Source organism: Rhea pennata, chromosome 7 (assembly GCF_028389875.1).
Source record: "Rhea pennata isolate bPtePen1 chromosome 7, bPtePen1.pri, whole genome shotgun sequence".
NCBI lineage: Eukaryota > Metazoa > Chordata > Aves > Rheiformes > Rheidae > Rhea > Rhea pennata.
The window spans coordinates 11,818,606-11,838,746 of record NC_084669.1 but is presented as its reverse complement, the minus strand read 5'-3'; the positions used below and the strand labels follow the sequence as shown (position 1 = coordinate 11,838,746).

The window sequence follows — 20,141 nt, the reverse complement described above, 5'->3', positions numbered from 1 at the left end:
TCTCTGCAGCCCTGCTTGTGTTTCCCCAAGGTGGGAGTCCCTGAGGAGCTCTTTAAAAGCTAGCAGGATGCATGACTAAAGGGTTTTTGTCCCTGACCCTACACAAAGCTAGTTGTGCGAGTGATTTTACACCTGTAAGCAATATTGCTTTTTTCAAAGGGAACTTTTAAGTCTTTAAAACATATTTTAGACAATTTTGAGTTTTTAAAATAATTATCTATATAATTAAAATGTAGACCTTTTTGCACATAAAGGATATGTATCATCCAGCACTTCTGTAACTTCAAATGGGCGGTCAGAACTGCTCAGAAGCAAGCAAACAAACCCTGAAACCAAGAAACCAGTAACTTTGGGTGGAGACCAGCAGAGCGAGATGATTTCAGCTCCGAAGCAGAACAGTTACAGACCGACACCGGGTAAGCAGGCTCCACCAGAGCAAAGCGAAAGGCCATCTTTCGGAGAAGGGCGATTTGCATGTTCGTGCACCCACACCCTGCACCCTTCCCCGGCCAGGGCTGCTTCTCCCCCCGCCCCGGACGGTGCGGGCTGCCTTTCTTCAGCAGCACAAGCCATCTGGAGCAGCCGTCTGCTGTCTTGCAGCCCTCGGCGGCCACTTCGCGCTTTTGAAACCCATTTCCAAACTACGCATCTTTTTTTTTTTTTTCCTCCTTTCTCCTTTTCTCGCCTCTGCAGTGCACCGCGAGCGGGGCTGCTCATGGCACACGCCGTTGGGGGCATCCTTCAACAGATACGTGCCCGAGCCCTGAGGGCACCGCGCCCGCGGCGCTCAGCCGCGCTGCCCCAGCCCCGGACGGCGCCCCCGGCCCGGCCCGGCCCCGGCGCTGCGGCGCGGCGCGGCGCGGTGGGGCGGGGCGCTGCGGGCAGGCGGCGACGGTCGGGGGAGGCGGCCCCGGCGGTGCCGCTCGGCGATGGGAGCGAGCCCGGCGAGCAGAAGTGCGTGAGTGCCGCGCCGCGCCGGGCCGTGCGGGGCCCGCCCGGGCTGCGGGCGGCAACAATGGAGGGCGCCGGCGGGGCGGCGCGGAGGGCAGCGGCGGGGAGACGCGGCCGGGGCGGCGGGCGGGGCCGCGCCGGCCCCCGCCTCCGCCGCTGCGGAGCCACCGCCCCCTCCCCGCCGCGCCGCGCCGCCCCCGGTGCCCACCCGCTCCCCCCCGCCCCGGTCCCGCCGGTGCCCGTGGCCGCTTCCAGCCCGGCCGAGCGCTGGCGGGGGAGCGGCGGCGGCAGCGGCTCGGTGCACGCTGCCAGATAGTGATCCGCGTCGGCGGGCGGCGCGGAGGGGAGGAGCCCAGGTGTCCCTTCCTGCCACATAGTGCGCCGCCCCCGCCCGCCCGCGGAGGTGCCGCGGCTGCCCGCGCTGCCGGAGGCGGGAGCGGCGGCGCCGAGCGCGGCACAAAGCGCGCTGCTCGCCGAGGTAACGCCGCGCCCTCCCGCCGCGGAGGCCCCGCGCCGGGGCGCGGCCGTTTAGCGGTCGGGGGCGCGCGGCCGGGGGGGCTGTGCGCCGGGGCCGGGCTGCGCCGCAAAATGTCTGCTGGCGGCGGTGGGGGGCGGCCGCGGCGGGCCGGGGGAGAGGAAGTTTTAAGCAAGGAGGGAGGCAGCCGGGTGCGGGCAGCGCGCTGAGCCGGGGCTCGCCGCGTCCCCTCCGAAAGGGACCTAAGATGTCCGTGCGTGGCGGCCCCCTCCGCGGGGGAAGCGTGCGGGGCCGGGGCCGCTGCGCTGCGCTGCGCTGCGCTGCGCTGCGGCGGCTCCGCGCGCACAAAGGCTGCGCGGGCGCCGCGCCGCACCGCGCCGGCAGCGCTTCGAGCAGCGCCGCGGCCCTTCCACCGTCCGCGGCTGCTTCGGATGAGCCTGATCGGAGTGCGCCCCGCGGCTCACCTGCATCGGCTGAGGGGAAAATCCGGGCGTGCCCCCCGCAGCCGCTTTCGGAGCTGTGAGGTTCTGTCATTTTTGCTTATGTGCTTTCAAAAAAAGTGCCACGAGCATAGGGGACTGTTTTTTTTCTCTCTCTCTCCCCCCCCCCCCCCCCCCCCCGCGCTGTCCTTCCCTCTCAGGCTGAGCGACGGGATCCAGGCTGAAACGGGCTTGCCCTCATTGGTATGATCACCGCGGGGCTAGCGTGGGACTTCACTGCAGGTACGCACGGGCTTTCCGGGCAGGAGATGCTACGGTGCTGTCCTTCGCCTCCTTTTGCTTTAGTGCTGATCTCAGAAGAACCAGGCCTTTTAATAATGTTCCTCTGTTTAGGAACTCTATTAACCAAATGAAATCTCGGAAGTAATTATTATAATTATCGGTTGGCTTTGGTCCACTGCAAGAGTCAAGAGTCCAAATGAGTCTCAGAAAACTTCTTAGAATTTATGTTCTATGCAAGAACTAGGCTTTCTAAGTATTTAATCACATACAGCTCCACCTTTGCTATTTATAATGGTGTACTGAACGTAAGAGTACCATTTCAAAGTACAAGCACGTATATTCTCTTCACTGCAATATTTGCATGGCTGCCAGAATTGTACCTAGCGATGTGACTAACATCTGTCACATATGGTTCATTTTCTCACTCTTTCTCTTCTCAGGAGATTAATTGTGGCCGTATAGTGCAATGTTTTCTTAACAGTTTGGAATTTTTTTTATTATGTGTTGTTACGTGTTCATAGAGGCAAAGACAAAATTCAAGATTTGTGCCTTGCACTTTAAGATCCAGTAATGAGGGTTATAACAGACCTTTGGTGTGTTCCCCAGCTTCAGTGTCACCCCTGAGAAAACTTTCTTCTCACTTTGGAAAGTCTATTTATGAATGCAAAGTGATTTTATAAATTGGTCTTCATCCTGGACTTCAGGGCGCTCTGGCAGGTAAACAGTGTCTGCATCACCAAATGACTTGATTTTAGTGGTAAGGTCTTACATGCTGGCTTTGTGTAATGAGTGTAGAACGTGCTTTAAAAGCAAACACCACAACCATTTGTGGAGGTAGCCAAGTTTTTTTTTTTTTTTTTTTTTTTTAACCTTTGCTTTAAACATATCGGTTTGTTGCTTTTGATTCAGTCTTCTCAGCACCATTATATTACAGGTGGATTAAGCCTGAACCAGCTATTTTTCATCCATGAGTACTGGACTGCATTAAGAGTAGTGGTATGATGATAAGCAGGGGAGAATGTGTAGAATTTTGCCTCTCCTGTATGATGCTACTACAAGAAGCAGTAAGTTCTAAACCAAATGGTTAAAATTAACGGCAGTGAGTTACTGGGACAAAAAAATAATTGACTAAATGACGTAGTGCACGGGATAAGTTGCTGCTTAAATCAGCTTTGGTATTGGAGGAATGAGGTTGATAAATATGACATCAGCCTTTAAAAAAGGGCCTTGGCATGATCAGGGAAACTTCAGATTGTCCAGTCTGACTCCTGTTCCAGTTGGTAGCAATCGTAATAAAGGATAAGTGCAGAAGGTATATAGCTGTATATGATATACTAGGAAAGGGTGGCTATGGCTTTTGTGGAGGGAGACAGTGCTTCACAAGTCTGCTGGGGGAATTTTGCATGTGGTTCCTCTGGCAGCAGGTCTGCTTTGGAAGGTTTCCTCCATCCTCTTCTTGCTCACTTTTGCCTCTGTGCCATAGTTTAATGGCACTTCCATGGTACCAGTGGGTTCTTTGCAGAGCTATTGTGCAAGCCCAGTCATTTAAGTTATTTCACTGAAAAGGACATTTAATAGCTTCATTTGAGACTTCATTAGTGATATTCAGTACTTCACAAAGAATGCAAGTGTCAACCCTGGGAATGCAGTGGGTTCTCCAGTCGTTACAGGAAAAGTTGGTTAATGCTATATTGAGTAAGGAGGGCACCGTCTCTTCAGTGCAGTAAAATGAGAATTCTGTTTCTTATGTGTGCATGTGCTGATAAATAGCATATACCAGTTTTAGCTTCTGAAGTTCTCATGTTACCAGTTTTAGAAGATTTCACATTTTTTGGAGGAGATTGTTACTTAGTTGCATTTAGTTTCCACTGGGAGAACACAAAGCCCAAAGTTAGGAGGAAGAGGTGGGCTATTTAGGGACTAAATGCATAGCAATTAAGGTTGGTACACCATGATGATGATGAAGCATGTCCTTAATTCTTGACCAATAAATAGAGTGCTGCTATGCTTTAGGGTGTCTTGAGATTTAATGGCATCATGCTGAAATCGGTCATTATCCTTCACTCTCGCCTGAGGATTGAGGCAGCCAACTGGTTTTTATTTAAGAAAATGATGGTTTTTAGGATGGTGTGTGTGTGGCTAGTCTGTTTACTCTGTAATCGTCTCATCTGAGGAGGAGATCCAGTTTGCATGTTTCACACCAGAGACTATTTGCATTGGCTGTGGAGAGGAGGTGGATTTAGGGGGCTGGTGAATCAAGCTGTTTCACTGTCACAGTCAACAAGATAGGTCTGAGCTCTTTTATCAACTCTCTACTGTTTTGTAAATGAGTATAGTGTGTTAGATATGGCCGTGTATGTTGTCTGAATGAAAAGAGCTGAATTCAGTTTAGTTACTGGAAGTTTCTCTGCTGAATGCGGTGTCAGAGGTGACACTGTGTGCAGAGGTGCCTGCTTTCTTTCACCGCAACGTGCTACAGGCCAAATGGCCTGCTGCAAGACACCGTTTGCCCTAAAAAGCATCATAACTTAAAATGTTAAGATAACATGGATGAAAAGTATTTTCAGATTGACAAATGTTAGTTTGTTTCCTTTTGTAAGTGGAATGTCTTGTAGATCAAATCCGGAAAAGACAGAAAGCTACTGTTTTTTTCCCGAGTTAAAATTAATTGTTGTTAGTGCTACTTAAAACAAACTCCCCAAATGGCTACAGGGTGGATTGTGTTAGGTAACTCCCCTAAAAGTAATTTTAATTTGGGAGAATAATTTGTGTGACCTTGAGCAGATACGTAAAACTGTCTTTACTAGTTTTTAACCGGGAGGGAAAAAAAATCACTTTTGAACGTGATGTGGTGGCCTGTAACATTAGTGGCCATAGTAACCTCTGGCTATTACTTCTCTTGTAAATCGATTTTGCAACATCACAGTGCTGCTGTTTCAAAATTCAAGTAGGTCATTGTTTTGGTGTTGACTTAGAATGTGATATATATTATTAAATAACATTACTTCCTGTTACATCACAGGGTTTCCTTCAAGTTGTATTTTGAAATGTTTGCCTTTTTACAAAAGGAGATGCTGATACAGCTTCTGTTGTGTTTCTCAGGGGTAGTATCATTTCTGTAGTGTGTTTTTTTTTTTTTTTTTTTTTTTTTTTAATATGGTGATGCATAAAAGCTATTTGACCCTTAGGGAACAAGCAGTAACTTATTTGTCGTGTGTTAATGTTAGAGTAAACTCAATGGCAAACAGATATACGTCCTACATTAACTTTCAGACAATTGGCATATGAGGAAATGCTTCTGTTGCTCTCCATGTTCAAGAAAATACAAGTCATTGTACGTTACATAACCTTAAAAGAGGATTTGAAGTATATCTTTTGAAGATATTGTAGCAAATAGCTGTGGTGACTTTTTTGGGGGGGTTTTTTGGGTTTAGACCATTAGTTAAGACAAACCAATTTAACTCCATTAGCAGATTTTGTTGACATATGAAAGTGCCTTTGACTGTGGTGTGGTTTTAGTCTACACTAAAGTGTTTATTTGTCACTTAAAATCATTAAGTGGAAAATATTTTCTGCTAAAATGTTAAGGCTTTCTTAGGATTAACTAAAAAGTTAGTGAGGGAAGGCTTTGAAAACTTCAAGCCTTTGTTTAAGGGTAATGGTCCTTTTTCTCCTGGATCTTCAGCTTGATGCATGTCGCTTAAGTAACTGTTCAGTGAGAGCTCATGGAGCATATTAAATGTAATAAAGTTATTTGAACAATAGTAATTAAATTCTTGTCAATGAAGATACAGTCAGCTAGTATGAAGTGTAATTTAAGGAAATATTGTAATAGTCTCATTCCTTATTCCAGTTTTCTAGACTGTTCTGGTCTTGGCTAGGAAGAAAGTCTTTTCTTACTTTACATCTAGTGTGTCATAACTAAAAATCTTCGTGCCATCAAAGCAGCAGGTGTTTGTCATATAAGTTAGCTAGTTGAGATGAAGACCAGTCAGCTAGCTAACCAGCGTGAGAGCTACAGGTTGCTTTGTAGCTTTTTATGTTGTTGCATGACTCATGGTACCTAACAACTGGTAAAATCCCTTTTCTCTAATGAAATCAATGCCTCAGGAAGTTCTTCTCTGACTGAAATACATAGTGATCTTGAACATGAAAGAATTAAATCTGTGTGACACTGCCCCCATCCGCTTTTCATATTGTCAATATGCTCCCTTGAATGAATCTTCAGGTAGCATTGGTGTTAATAGGGGCGAACAGTTCAACCAAATGATGAACCATCTGCACTGGCCAAAGTAAGAGGATTCTGTTGAATCACTGAAAATTTGCACTTATCTTCATCAATATGTGCAATAAGTGGTCTCAGTCACTCAGATTTTTCATTCACAGTTGCATATATATATATTTTGTAGAAAATAAGCATGTCATCCAGTATAACATCCATATCTGTGCATATCATCCAGAGCCATTACACCAAATATGACATAGTTTAGAGACTAATTGGAACTACACCTTCCTGTGCTTACAGGTGTATAGAAAATGTCAGTTTAGGAAGCAAGATGCTATTACCACTTGAGGAAGATTTCCTGTGCATGTCCTCCTGGAAAGTAAATAATACATAATAGAGAGGCTTACTTACTGGATAAAGTTTGTTTTGCTTCTTCATGTAGGGAAGAACAAGAAAGGAAAAGTATAATTAGAAGTAGTGGGGTTTTTTTTGTTTTTTTGTTTTTTTTTTCCAAATATGGACTGTGCAGGTTTTTGGTGAAGAGGTTTTTTAAGAGTTGTGGAGGGTGTTGATGGATCTCTGTGGAAGCAATTTGGTACTGAAGTTATCTTTATGATTCAAGTATATATTTCATTAATCTAGAAACGACTTAAGTTGGCTGAGTTTTGGGGGATTGCTCATACTAACATATGTTGTTTCATATAATCCAGTAGCCCAGCGTTTCCTTGGCAATCTGTATGGAAGGATGTGTGCTTTGGAGCTTTCATGTGCTTACAGTGTCTTTCTCTCGCTGCGGTGGCAATGGCAAAAAGCTGCGTGATCCCTGCTCTAGCTTTTGCCCATTCTCCAACAGCCTCTGAGCAGCGTGCAACCACTGGAGGGACTTTTCAGTATTTGGGAGTCTGTGGTGGCCAAACAACTGTTCTGATGTTCTGATCTCCTCTAAGAAACAGTGTGGTAGGCTGGATGAAGACACCTTGAAGGCCACTAGTGAGACCACGTGTTGGTATCTCAGTCTTTCTAAAAGGGGTCTGGTTCAAGGCCTAGTTTATGAACCAGCTAAACTGTAACCTACATTTTAATTGTTATGAACTTACATATCAAAAAAAATTTTTGTATTTAAGAAGAACAGCAGTTAGGCCACAAATTCAAATATTCAAAAGCTAGGTAATGTTTTCCAAAAACAATGCCTTGTATTTAGAAGTTCATATTAAACTGTAACATGGAAGAGTGTATTACTGACCACGCATAGGAGGATGAGTAGAAGTGTTTTTGCTCAAATCAAATATAGCAGACACTTCATGTAGGCAGCCTGCAGCTGAACATCTGAAAAAAAAATATGTGAAACTGAAAATTGGATATTAAGATGGAAACTGCACAATACCAGGCAGTGCATCCAGCTCTGTCTAGAACCAAATAAAATGACACAAAAGTAATGTAGCAAATGTGTTTGTTTTTTCTGAAGCAAATACAGACTGTTTTCAAGAGTGCTTTTGAATTATATGATTTCTTTGGGCTCCTGGACAATGATCAAACAGGAGTTTTTGTTTTAGTGGGGTATGATCTAAGCCAGTTAGTTGTCTTGATAGTTTTCTTTAATATACTAATTACTGCTGAACACCAGACAACCTCTAATACTTCCTGAGCATCTTTAAAAACCTAAAACACTGAACCAAAGAACTTCATTCTTAGAACGAACTTTATTTTGGGTTTGTGCCATATGATACCCTGTAAAGGGTAAGATAAATGTTCTCTTACGGTTGTTTTCAGTTGTGTTATCTGCAGTTTTTATGACAGTGCTGAAATTTAGGTAGGGTGCAAGAAGCTGTTATTTATAAAGTTAACAGCTGGAACTCCCATGTTAACTGAACACAACAATTAGCCCATGTGATATAATGTTACTGCTGTAACAAGGGAATAACTAACTAGTCAGGTAGATCTTTATGTTACCCCGATTAAGCAAAATTTTGGTAGTGCCCACAAGCCCATTATGTTTCAGGTCTTGGTTACGTGAAGTATTGCACTATATACCCAATTGTGGAATAATTGTCGTCTTAATGTTGACAGTTTATCAGTGGCACTTTTGACTCTTAAATCGCAGCTCCATTTAAATGCACATTTGTCTAAAATAAATACGCAAAGGCAAAACTATTAGTGATGCAGATTTTTGTGGGGTTTTTTTGTTTTGTTTTGTTTTTTTTTTTTTTTTTTTTTTTGTTCTGACCTTCAGGATAGAAGGCAAAAAGCTAAGATATTTGTTGCCTTCAGTTCACTTAAAAATGCAAGTGTTTTTTTTAGGGCAAACTGATGTGTTTCCGGGCCAGAAGTTGTGTGATTTACTCATTCCTAAAATGTTTGAAGTTATGAAAGATTCTGTATGTACATTTAGTTTTTTTTTCTTTCCTATCAATGGATATACTACTGAATACAAATGAGATTTCTTATTGACTTGCTGATTGTTATGGATTGAATAATCAGAGTTATTTGTCTTTGAAGCATAGCTGGCTTGGCATTCAAAAGACACGTGCATGTTCTGTGTTAAATAGCTTAGAGTCTGAAATGACGAAGTTCAAATGCTTGGCAGATATCTCTAAATATATTATTTGGAACAAAGATTTCCATATTTAAGATGAAAAGTCCAATGTTGATCATTTGATAAAATGTTTCTAACTATTTTCGTTGCAAAGATTTAATCTTGTGCAGCTGAGGAAGAAAAATGAAGTCTAGTTTTGCTATTTCCTTCAATGATCGCTAGTGCTATATTTTATAAAAACAAAGGATGTCTGTAATTAGTAAAATTAATTTTAAAGGATTGGGATTTTTTTCTGCTTTCAACCCAATCGAAATCATGAGTCAAATATGGAGCTAAACATAAGAAATAGGCAGAACAATTGTCAAACACTTTGACATCTGTGAGTTTTTTAAATCTAAATAAATCTGTTTTGCTTGGTTCTAGATCACATGGTGGGGAGTTACCTTGCAGTAATAATAATAATTTAAAAAAACTCAACAAAAACAGTTGTCTGACAGTCAGATTCTACTGTTCCTCTTTTTTTCTTCACTTTAGAGCTTTGTTTAAATAATTTTGCAGTGTGCTAAAGGATTGAATACATCTGCATAGGGCTAGTATGAGTGACTATTCAAAAACAGTTTGCCCCCCCCCCCAATACTAAATACCAGAAAGCATGTTAACTTGGACAATTCTGTTTATTTAAAACATTTAAGCTGTAAAGCATGCTAGGAGATATTTTTTTATAGGTCCCTGAGTAATGTAATCTTAAATAAGTGGCAGGTGGCAATGTGGGTTTCCTTTTTAAATCTGATGTCTTCTGTGTGCCTAACACTTTTTTTAAAAAAAAGGAAAAGTTCCATTTTAAATGATTTTATATATGCACATTACATTTTTAATGTGCATTTGCTCAAGATGAGATGTTTTTCAGCAGCAGTATCCATAATTTTACATGCCCTTAGACAATTCCTGAATGAGGAGTAGGTTTCAAAGACTGCTTAGTTTTTCTCAGCTACTTTTTCATTGGATAGCAAAAGTTTCCATATCAAATCAGCAGAAAATGTTCTTTTTCTTGCTAACCTAATATGACAGGATTGTTGTATATTGGTACTTCTGATCATATCAAGTGACTTTAAATTCATTGTCAAGTGGCAGCCTATTTCATTTGAAAAACTTACAGGTCTGAAATAGTCTCTGCCTGGGTCTAAGTACCATCTTTCCAGTGACAGATGCAGACTAGCCAATGAAAAATACATTAAGTGCCTTTATGTCTTCTGTACCAGAAAAATGTCCTCCAACGAGGATGGGCAACCTTTCAGGCCTATAGTCTGCAATATTTTACCTTAGTTGCGAAGTTTACAAAATCCTTTCTCAGTTGGGAAATACACATGTTATACCTCAGAGCTGAAGGAAGGGAGAGCTCCAGGTATGGATCAGATGCAGGACATGATGGCCCGTAGCCCGGGGTCCTTCTGCTCTCTGGGCAAGACATGCAGCAGCCTAAGCTAACCCAGCAGCTCAGCGCCAGCAACGTCTGCTGCCTCGTATTCTCTTGCAGCTGGGAAATTTGACTGCCCAGCCCATATGTACCTGCAGAGCAATGTGGCTGTGGACAACCCTCTCCAAGAACCTCAGCCACTATAACACAGTGGTTTTCAGCCTTGGGTCCGTGAATTACTTCTTTGAAGTCCACAAGACAGAACACAGTGTATAATCTGATTATCCTGACTTTTTTTAGGAGGTCCTGTCTCTATCCTGGAAGTAATCTCTAGGTTTCCGTGTTGAAAAGAGTTGAAGTCTCTCCTCTAGGGTTAAAAAAAAAAAAAAAATTGTATTGTCTCCTTTTCTGTTAATACTAGTTAGCATTTTGCATAGGACCCTCCACTGGTTGTGAAATGTTAATTACAATGAGTTAGCTAATGGTGGAATTAGAAATAACGGAGTCATATTTATAATCTGAATTAGCCTTTAAGAAGGAAAAAATAGCTTGAGTAAGTACCATGTAACAATAAAGCCTGACTACTACTATTAAACATGCTGCAAAAATATAGTAACAAGTATTTTATGCAATAAATATGCCTTTATAACAGAAACCTAATGTTGTTACTATTACCACGGTTAAGGTGAATGAGATCATTACTGAGACTGAGCTAACAGAGCTTTCCTTATAGCGTACATAAAGACAAGAAGGTTCTTCACAAGAAGGGTCACCTTTGCTATATTTTGCTTTCAGATTTCACAGGGACCTATTACAAAATTTTTAGTTTCAGTCCACACCCTGCTGGTGGTCAGTTATAAATATCTATTTGAAGAAAGTAAAATAATAAAGGGTAGATTTTTAAAGTAAGGTAAAGGTCATTTATTTGTTCTTTTTTTTTAATAATATGCAATTGCCATTGTTATCAGTGAACATAACCAATCATTTAAAGATGAAATTAAAGCTGTGGTATTATCAGCTGTAATGTGTAAAAGCATAGTGTAAGTAATGCTTTTTATGACTGTTCTGTTTATTAGTTAACTTGAAGAATGTGTACTAGCAGATATTTGTGTTGGAAAAGCTTGCAGTTGACATGGCATAATGTAATGTCCTCACTCCAAGGTTATTTCACTTTCTCTCTAAACTTTGTCCAGTTTCACTTTCTTCAAAAACCAGTTTAAAGAAACAAATGAAAACCCTGTAATCCTATTAAGAACTCAGTCAAATAAGAAATCTGCATATAACAGTTCCAGTGAGTGTCGTCAGCTTTTTTTGATACAGTTAGTCCTCATTAGAGTACTACATGGTTAAAATACTTGGGTTGTATACTATAACCAAGCTAAAGGGCACATCCTTCTCTTCCTTCCTTCTGGCCACGTGCTCCTGTCTCATCTTCTCTTGTACAAGCTCTGCTGCTCAGTGGACCAATTACTTAAGCAGTTCAGTGTGAAAATGTGGCAGAATACCCCGCTCCTGGGAGCAAATGCAGTCCGTGCAAGAATGTAAGTGGAAGTTGTTTACTGTGAATTGAGCCTCTTGCAAGAGGGTTAGTTTGTAGGAAAATTAGAATGGAGACACCATTTCTCTACATTTTGAGATACAGTATGGCAGGCATTAGGTTTAGGTGGTCCTTAGTACAAGAAGACTAACAGGAAAAAAAACTGCTTTTGTTGTAGGTCAGTGACTGAAAGAGCTTGTGAAAAAGATAAGGTTCCCCCTCTACCTTCCCCTCCTGAAATTTTCAAACTCTAAGGGTCATGTTAAAAGTCATGGTAAATGGAGACTTTTTGAGATAACAGCAGTTTTTTAGTGAAACTACACAGGCAGAATCTCTCCAGGTTTGAAAAGTCACTCTTGTTGTCTGATAGTGTGGAGAATTTACTGTTCTAGAAGATAGGTTGGAAGAATGAAGGTGTATCACAGGAAAAAGAAAAATGAGGGCAATTGTGTCAAAGGTGGGACTTACTGATGTAACTGATGTATAAAATACAGAGAAAGAAAGAGTAAAAAAGTTGCTGTAGATGTATTAAATCTTGAAGTGCATCTACTTGTTTTACTATGCTTAGAAAGTATCATATGAGTCTATCTTTTAGTAAGATACATATCTGTGTACATTTGGTAGACCTTTCTTCTTGCTCTAACATTCATCGTGAGGATGTGCAAGTATGGAGTGTTTATGCATGCTAGAATGGGAGAAACTGCACGGAGTATCTCTTTCTGTAAGTTAAGGTTTCCTCGTTTTACAGTAAGTCCTTGAAGTCAGTTCACTGTAATAGTAAAATAAGTGACTGAATCCCCTGGCCCTCAAACATTATTAGCATCTCCTAACGTGGAGCTGGAGTCTAACTGGAGTGTGAGATCTAAGTCCTTGCAGTGATGCGTGCTAAGTCTGTTCTAGCAGTGGGTGATTCTGTACTATGGCAGCCAGTGCCTCAGTAACAGTTTGTATGCAAAGGGCTGCTGTGTATAGCTAGCTGTAATGCTGGACTGAACTTCTTTTTGGCCAGAGAGTAACTGAAATGTGGTGCTGGGGCATGGGTGAATGATAAGGCTACGAGTGAATGACTGTCCTAAGTAGCATTAAGCTGTTGGGTGATTGGGGAAGTGGCAGATATATTACTGCCTTAGCAAGCCTGCTTTCTAGGACAGCTTTGTCTTGTCTTCAGAGTCTCTAGTATCTATCTATAGCACAAGACACACAACTAAATTTTCTGTTGTAGTAAAAACAGTTCTAGCTATTGAACAGTGCGCAACACTGCTTTCTTTACTTTTTGGCTCTGTTTCATGACAATATATAAAAAATGCAAGCTGACTATGCTATTGTAAAACTTCATCGCATTGCGGTAGACCAAAGTGCCTTGGTCTCCAATATTAGCATTCTGCAATTTATGGACAGAATTATTCCTTTGGTTAATGGAAAAGAGTGAGTTGTACTTGGTCGTAGTAATAAATTTATGTATATGTTTACATATACATATGTTTATGTAAACATATACATAACTAGTAACAACTACACTGAGGGAAATATGTGCAAAGAAATTGTTTTAGAGTAGAGGAACTTTCCTCTCAAAATACCATGTATTTGTAACTTGCAGTCTCTTGCGAGCCTTTGAAACTAGCATTACTTATCTTCTCCTTCCAGCTAGGTAGTCATCAGTTAAATGATGTGTAAGAGAATCTGGAATTACTGCTAACAAATCTGGCACTTTTTTTTAAAAAAACAAAGTTAATGCTGAGTCTCCAACAGCAGCAAACTGCTTACTGTTTAAGTTAACTGAAATTGTTCCAGTTAGTGTCTGTGCAGGTGGCGAATCCTATGTATTCAGTGTGAATTGCTGTGAATATACTTCATATTCTTCAGTGCCATTTCATCCTAGTTTTTTCCTGGATGTTGTTATCCTTTCCTCCCCCCTTTCCCTCCCCCTCCACCCCCCACCTTCCTTCTAGGCTATAATCACAGAATCGCAGAAGAGTTGAGGTTGGAAGGGGCTTCTGGAGATCATCTGGAGATCACCCTGCTCAAGCAGGGTCATATAGTGCCTGTTGCCCAGGCTTGTGTCCGGGTGGTTGTGAATATCTCCAAGGAAGGAGATTCCACAACCTCTCTGGGCAACTTGTGCCGCTGCACAGTCACCCTCGCAGTAAAGAAGTTTTTCCTCATGTTCAGTCAGAACTGCCTGTGTTCCAGTTTGTGCCTGTTGCCTCTTGTCCTTTTGCTGGGCTCCACTAAAAAGAGTCTGGCCGGCTCCTCTCTACACTCTCCCTTTAGATACTTTTTGAGAAAGTTGTTACAATCTTCTTGTGACTATCAGCCTTGGGTAATAGTTGCTTGCAAAAGAGTTAGAAATGACATTTCAAAAGATTTCTGTATGCTGTTTACAGGATGGAGCAAGGTCCTTGCATCAAATACCTAAACACTGTTGAAAAGATGAAGAGCACAGTGGAATAGCATACTAGGAAATTAGTTTATTAACTATTTAGAAATAATGACTTTGAAATCAGATAAGCTCATCCCATTCTACTTGTTCCATTTCTGCGTATCTCTGTAGATGCTGTAGCTGTTGTCTGCGCTTTCTTTTTATTGCTGAATTATCCAAAACCTGAGAGAAGGAATACAAGACAATAGCAACGAATTCTTGACTCATTTCAAGTTGTCTGCAAAAAGCTCTTGACTAATAGAATCAGTATAATTTTAACGTGAGAAATGTGACATATACAACATGTTCAACAAACTCAGTAGAGAGAATGAGTATAATGAAGCATCATCTTCAGAAGTTTGTGTTTTGTATTTGTTTAATATGATATGCAGCCTTCAGTGTAGATACTTAAGGAGTCTTATGAAAGTAATACTGGCTCAGTCAGAGTAAAGATGCTTTAGTTAATAGACTATGGCTGTGTTTAAAAATAACAGCTCTGGCTGTGTCAGCATATTGGATGACCTGATACCGACTTTCAACAGCAAGAGCTTCTAAAGAATTTTTATTACCTGCTGCATATATTGCCCCGATGTGAACTTGTTTTCTTTTGGCTAAGTTTTTTGATGCTAGAGGAATCAAAAAGAGAGCTATAATTTTTCAAATCTGTGCTGACCTATAATAGGAACTATACTGTGTTATACTATGCTAGTTCCTATTCCAGAAACTATATTTATTGGTATAGATGAGACATGGAAGGAAAAGCAGGAATTGCAAATATAAATCTGATGTGCCAGCCTGATACATTCCTGTCACCCTTGAATTAAAAGGAGAAGGAAAAATAAATAGTCTTGGGCAAGGACAAAAAGAAAAGAATAAAAGTAGTAGTCAGCTGTGGGTTAACTTGCATATTAGCTATTAATTAGCTAGTAACTGTAATGCAAAAAAATTCCCACCCTAAACTCGATGTTAAAGGTATTTATTTACAGAGCAAGAAAAGTTGAAACACCTCTCAAAAGACATGTGTGTTAATCTTTTAAGCCTCTGCTTTCCATAAGGGCACCAGAGATTTGTAGCTTAAATAGCATCTTCAAACTGCTGTTGAAATTTTACTTGTTATCTGTATTTCTAGTGGGCACTACATTTATTTATGAGAGGAATTAACTTTGGAAGACATTTGACTGGTGCTTTATAGCACAGAGGTAATATTAATCATGCACTTTATGTATAAATATTAATCAATAATGTTCTTCATTTTCACATTTCATAAAAAGAATATTTTTTTTCAGAACTATTAATTCAGTATAGTGAATACGATGGTATAACAGCACTGTGATATAAGCTTTAATGCATGTTCTAGTTTATTAGAGTAACTGAATTCAGCTGAAACTGAATTCTTCAATGAATTTACCCCCCCCCCCTTTTTTTTTTTTATTAAGATATCAGTATTTTTTCTTATAACTGTAGTCAAGAGAAGTTAGTAGTCGTATTCTGGATGGAAGTTGCATTTGCCATGGAAGGTCACCGAGCAGGATTGTCTCCAATAAATATGCAAAACACCAGTACTTTGCCTCCTTGATAAAAACACAATATTTTATATCTATGCAACTACTACTTGCAGGAATGCAGCATAATATTAAATGCTTTTTCAACTTGAAAATTTGGATGCTCCTTCATTTCTCATACATCACTGTCAGTGAACAACAAACTAACTTTAGCTGACAAACGTTTAGGAGGAGGAGAAATAAAAATAAACATTACTTTTAGAAACCGAGTAAATGACTTCAGAGATGTGCTGAATCTTCATAATTCAGGGGTCTGTCTGTGATCTGCTACTGGATTCAGACTTGATGAATTTTTTAAAATTAGTTGTTGCTTTTTTTTGGTGCTTGCTGTCCTGCTTCCTAGTCCTGGGAAACTATTTTCCTTTCCTTGTAAAGTAGTTTAATGAAGGCATAATGTATTCATTGGAGAAGCTGTCTGAGCTCTTATTTTCTTTAGGTGTAGGTAAGATTTAAGCAAATAAGCATTTGTAAGATTTAATTTAGTAAGATTTATTATTTAGTAAGATTTAAGCAAATAAGCAGATCTTCCAAATAGGTGTGTTCGATGTCTATTAATTTATGTGGGCACTTAAACTGTTGAAAATTATTCATGTCTCATGAATTTTTGTTATATACAACTTCATATGTGCATGCATGTATACTTCTAAATACCAAGTGTTTTGGCAAACTTCAGAAAACACTAGTGAGTGTAAGTATTTAAATGGGCAATAGTTATTTTTATTAAATAAACAGTTTTATTTTTTTAAAACTTTGTTTACTCTTTGAACAATAGAATTTAGTAACATTTCTTTGGAATAGTGGAGCAATTGTCTTCCTGCAGTGCTTTTGCTGAAGATAAATAATGAGTATTTTAATGTCCATTCCTAAATTTTAAATGTGATTATCCAAAGGATTTAGAGAGAGCTTATTTTATTGGACACTTGTAAACGCACAAACACTGAGCAGTACTTCAACTTTTACACTGTCGGAACTCTGGTATCTGGGGTTTAGGTGCAAGCACTGTCCTCAATTAAGTTTTGCAGTTAGCTATTTGATATCTGTAGGAAAAAGGTCCTGTATATTCTCTACCAATCTAGTTTCTATAATTGCTGTGTTTTCACGTGTTGGCTGTTGCTTTTTTTGTGATAGCAAAACACATGAGTTAGCAGCAAGGGTTATACGCCTGCCTGGCTGTTGTGGAGTAGCTCGTTGGTAATTTCCATGTAGTTCTTTCTCTCTTACCCTTCCCCCTGTTGCTTTGCTCCTACTTTTTCAATACTGCTTTTCTGCAGACTTATTTCAAGTGTTGGTATTTTTAAAGGGCTCTTGGTTGACTGAGATATGGTTTACATGGAAAAAATACTGTGAGACTTTGTGAAAATAGTGTGCATCTGACATTTATTTCTTCTCTCTTCTATGGTTCTTGTTCTGTGGGTTTTTTTTGTCTTTTCTTTTCCAGCAAGAAATACAGTATTACATTCCTGTATTGAGAGGAAGGGTATTAAGCTTACTCATAAAAAGGATTTTTATTATCAAATAATTTTTCATTGGATTTTTTTTTTTAACCCTAACTGTGCCCAGATTAGTGGCTTCATTCATACAGTCTCAGTATCAAGTTTGGATACTGCCTTTGTTAAATTATGACTCCTTAGGGTTTTCTGTTACAGAGGTTTCTTCAGTCAGGGGAAATGAGGGTCTAATAAAGAGGATCCAAGGACCGGACGTGATGATTCTATATAATTGAAACAAACAATGCCAGACTTGGCGGATGTTGGGTTTTCCATCAAATTATTTCACTGGCATTTGTTCATTTTGCTTTAAGCAGAGTTTAAAACTGAAGTAGCGTGAGTGTCTGAAGTAACTGAAAGACCAGTAGTGGACAAATTGGGCACTACTTTTAATCATTGTATCCTATCTTCGATGCGTGTTCCTTTTACCCTGAATTCAGGCTTACTCAGGAAGTCTCTTTGATTCAAATGCCATTAGAGCAGTAAATTCAGCAGGCGACATCCAGATTCCCTGAAAGGAGTATAATTAAAGCTAGTAAATAGATTTGGTTGTGCCTGAGGTTGCTGAAATCTTACTCCAAGCATACAGATTGTGCTTTGCAAGAAGTGTTACGTTCTGGAATAACAAGTATCTGAAGCTCAGCCCAGCTTTATCTCCAATTTGCTGTAACTGTATGTTAGCTGTTAACATTATCTTTCCCTGTGTACTACTGTTATAATAATGTTAGTTATAGTCTGTTGAAGTAGATATAGGATCATCACATCAAGGCGTACAGAATACAAAAGATTTGTGGAGGGATCCTGTAAATGAATTGCTGTGCCACTCACCCAGAAATATAGCATGAAGCAAGAAGCCAGGCTGTCCCGGTTGTTCTCTCTTTCTGTGATGCTGGCCCCTGCCAGACAAGGAATGACGCAGAAGCCGCTGGCTGCACGGCCTCTGCTGTGCCACAGCGCTCGTTCCCCGCAAAGGCACTGCGCAGCCCTTCGGTCCCCGTCTCTGTTAGGGAAGACCTGCTCCAAAGGAGACTTTTTGGGGGAGTGGGAAGTACTGCCTTTGACGTTTGTGATCTAATAGGTACCACAGAGGCACGGTAAAGCTGCTAAAGGTGAAGCTACAGGTGCTAATGTCCTCTAGTTCTCCAGTGTCCTCTAATTCTTTTAATGTGTTTTGCGGTACTACTTTTTCCATTTTGAATCTAAAAGACACTTTTGTGTATTTGCACATTGCTGAAATTGAGTGCAGCTTTTTGAAATGTAAAATACATAAAAAAAAATTGTTCTTGCATCTATTTCTATATACTCTTCAACATGTGTTATTACTTATACTCTCTAAAAATCCAGGAGAGCCTTTCTTAATGCTCTTTCTCATACTCTGTTTCAGCTGCATAGTTTTAACTCCTTTTATTACCCTTATTTCTTCACTGCTCTTTGCCAATATTATAAATGTCTCTGTAGTAAAAATGAAAGCCCTTACAGTGACTAATTATACAGTACTTTGGAAGACATAAACTGAATTCCTCCTGTAGCCAAAAGCTGTATATGATTTGAGATTAGCATTTGCAGTACATTAACACTGTGCATTATGGTCAGTTCTAATAACATTTTTCTCTCTGCTTTTCTTGCACAATAAATGCATATTGTACAATAGGATCCTGCTTGATAATAACAATATTTAGTTCTTGAGGATCTAGTAGTCTTTTACTTGTAGCTCTCTGTTTTCTGGGATAAACTAAACTGGCAAAAATTTAATTTAGTATGTAATTGTGTAGTTTTCAGATTAATTTGATTGCTCTCTTTAGCTTATTCTATTGGATAGATTGGATTATAAAGCAGAACAGTCAGAAACTTCTCTCACTTGTGAGATGAAATGTTTTATAGTAGTAGCATAGCATTTAGTAGTAGCATGCTTTGTGGTTTGTGCATTGGACTTGGATCCGTAAGTTTCTCTTGAGTTGCAGCATCTTTCTTTGGTTAGAGCCCTGAAGGAGAGGGGAAGGGAAGAAGGGTATTCGTAGCACTTGGCCAGCTAAGGCATTTTGCTTACTCAGCTTCTGTTCTGAATCACTTTCTGGGGAACTCTATTGATGGTGGAAGCCTTTAAAATAAGTAAATAAAGCAAACCTCCTAACTTGGACTTAGCTTAATAATTAAGGTACCCCAGTTCAGCTGTGTGAAGAGGACACTGCTGTTGTTCTGCCTGCGAACAGATTCTGTGTGCAGTGAGGCCTGGATCCTTGGATCCTGTTGGCTCCATGATAGTACAGATAGTAATTCTCTGCTTAGTCCTTGGATCGTTATTCAGATTACTGTAACATTTAACTATCCAATATGCATATTGGCTTAACTTGTGAAAAGATGTGAGCTGTGAGATTTTTTTTTAAAAAAGTTCTTTTATAATGAAGTGTTTAAATGCTGCAGTATGCTAACTTTCTCCTTTTGAGATATTTGAAGATACTTAAGGTATGTGACAGCTGCTAGTGTTCACCCGTTCCATAAACAATGAAGCCCTTAGTGTGAAATATTTGGCATCTAGTAAAGGAATGGAAGTTCTGCTATTGACTTTGCTGTGTCGAGAATTCACCTGTGTATTTTGTATTCTTAAACAATTCAATTTGATTATCTTTACCTCCTAAAAAAACCCAAATCAAAACAACAACAAAACTCCTTCATATCTTCAGCTCCCTACCTGGAAGTAGACTTGAGAATAAAAGCTCTTGATTTACTTGACTGGTTCTGGAGTTGAGATTTCTTGTATGTTTGGAAAAAACTTTGCTAACAAAGGTTCTGTTATAAATACTAGATGCTTACCCATA

The 20,141-nt window shown here is 40.3% G+C and overlaps 1 protein-coding gene across 4 annotated transcripts in view; it reads left to right on the top strand.

The window, feature by feature from the left end:
- Positions 1 to 356: 356 nt before the first annotated feature.
- Positions 357 to 20,141, top strand: part of ADD3 (adducin 3) — a 108,048-nt gene continuing 88,263 nt past the window's right edge. The window contains exons 1-2 of one of the 4 annotated variants that reach the window (XM_062579554.1): positions 357 to 416; positions 2,067 to 2,148. The gene's annotated coding sequence lies outside the window, so the exon portion shown is untranslated. Of the gene's footprint in view, positions 417 to 864; positions 955 to 1,347; positions 1,430 to 2,066; positions 2,149 to 20,141 lie in introns of those variants that run through there. The other 3 variants (XM_062579555.1, XM_062579553.1, XM_062579557.1) reach the window with 3 other exon arrangements.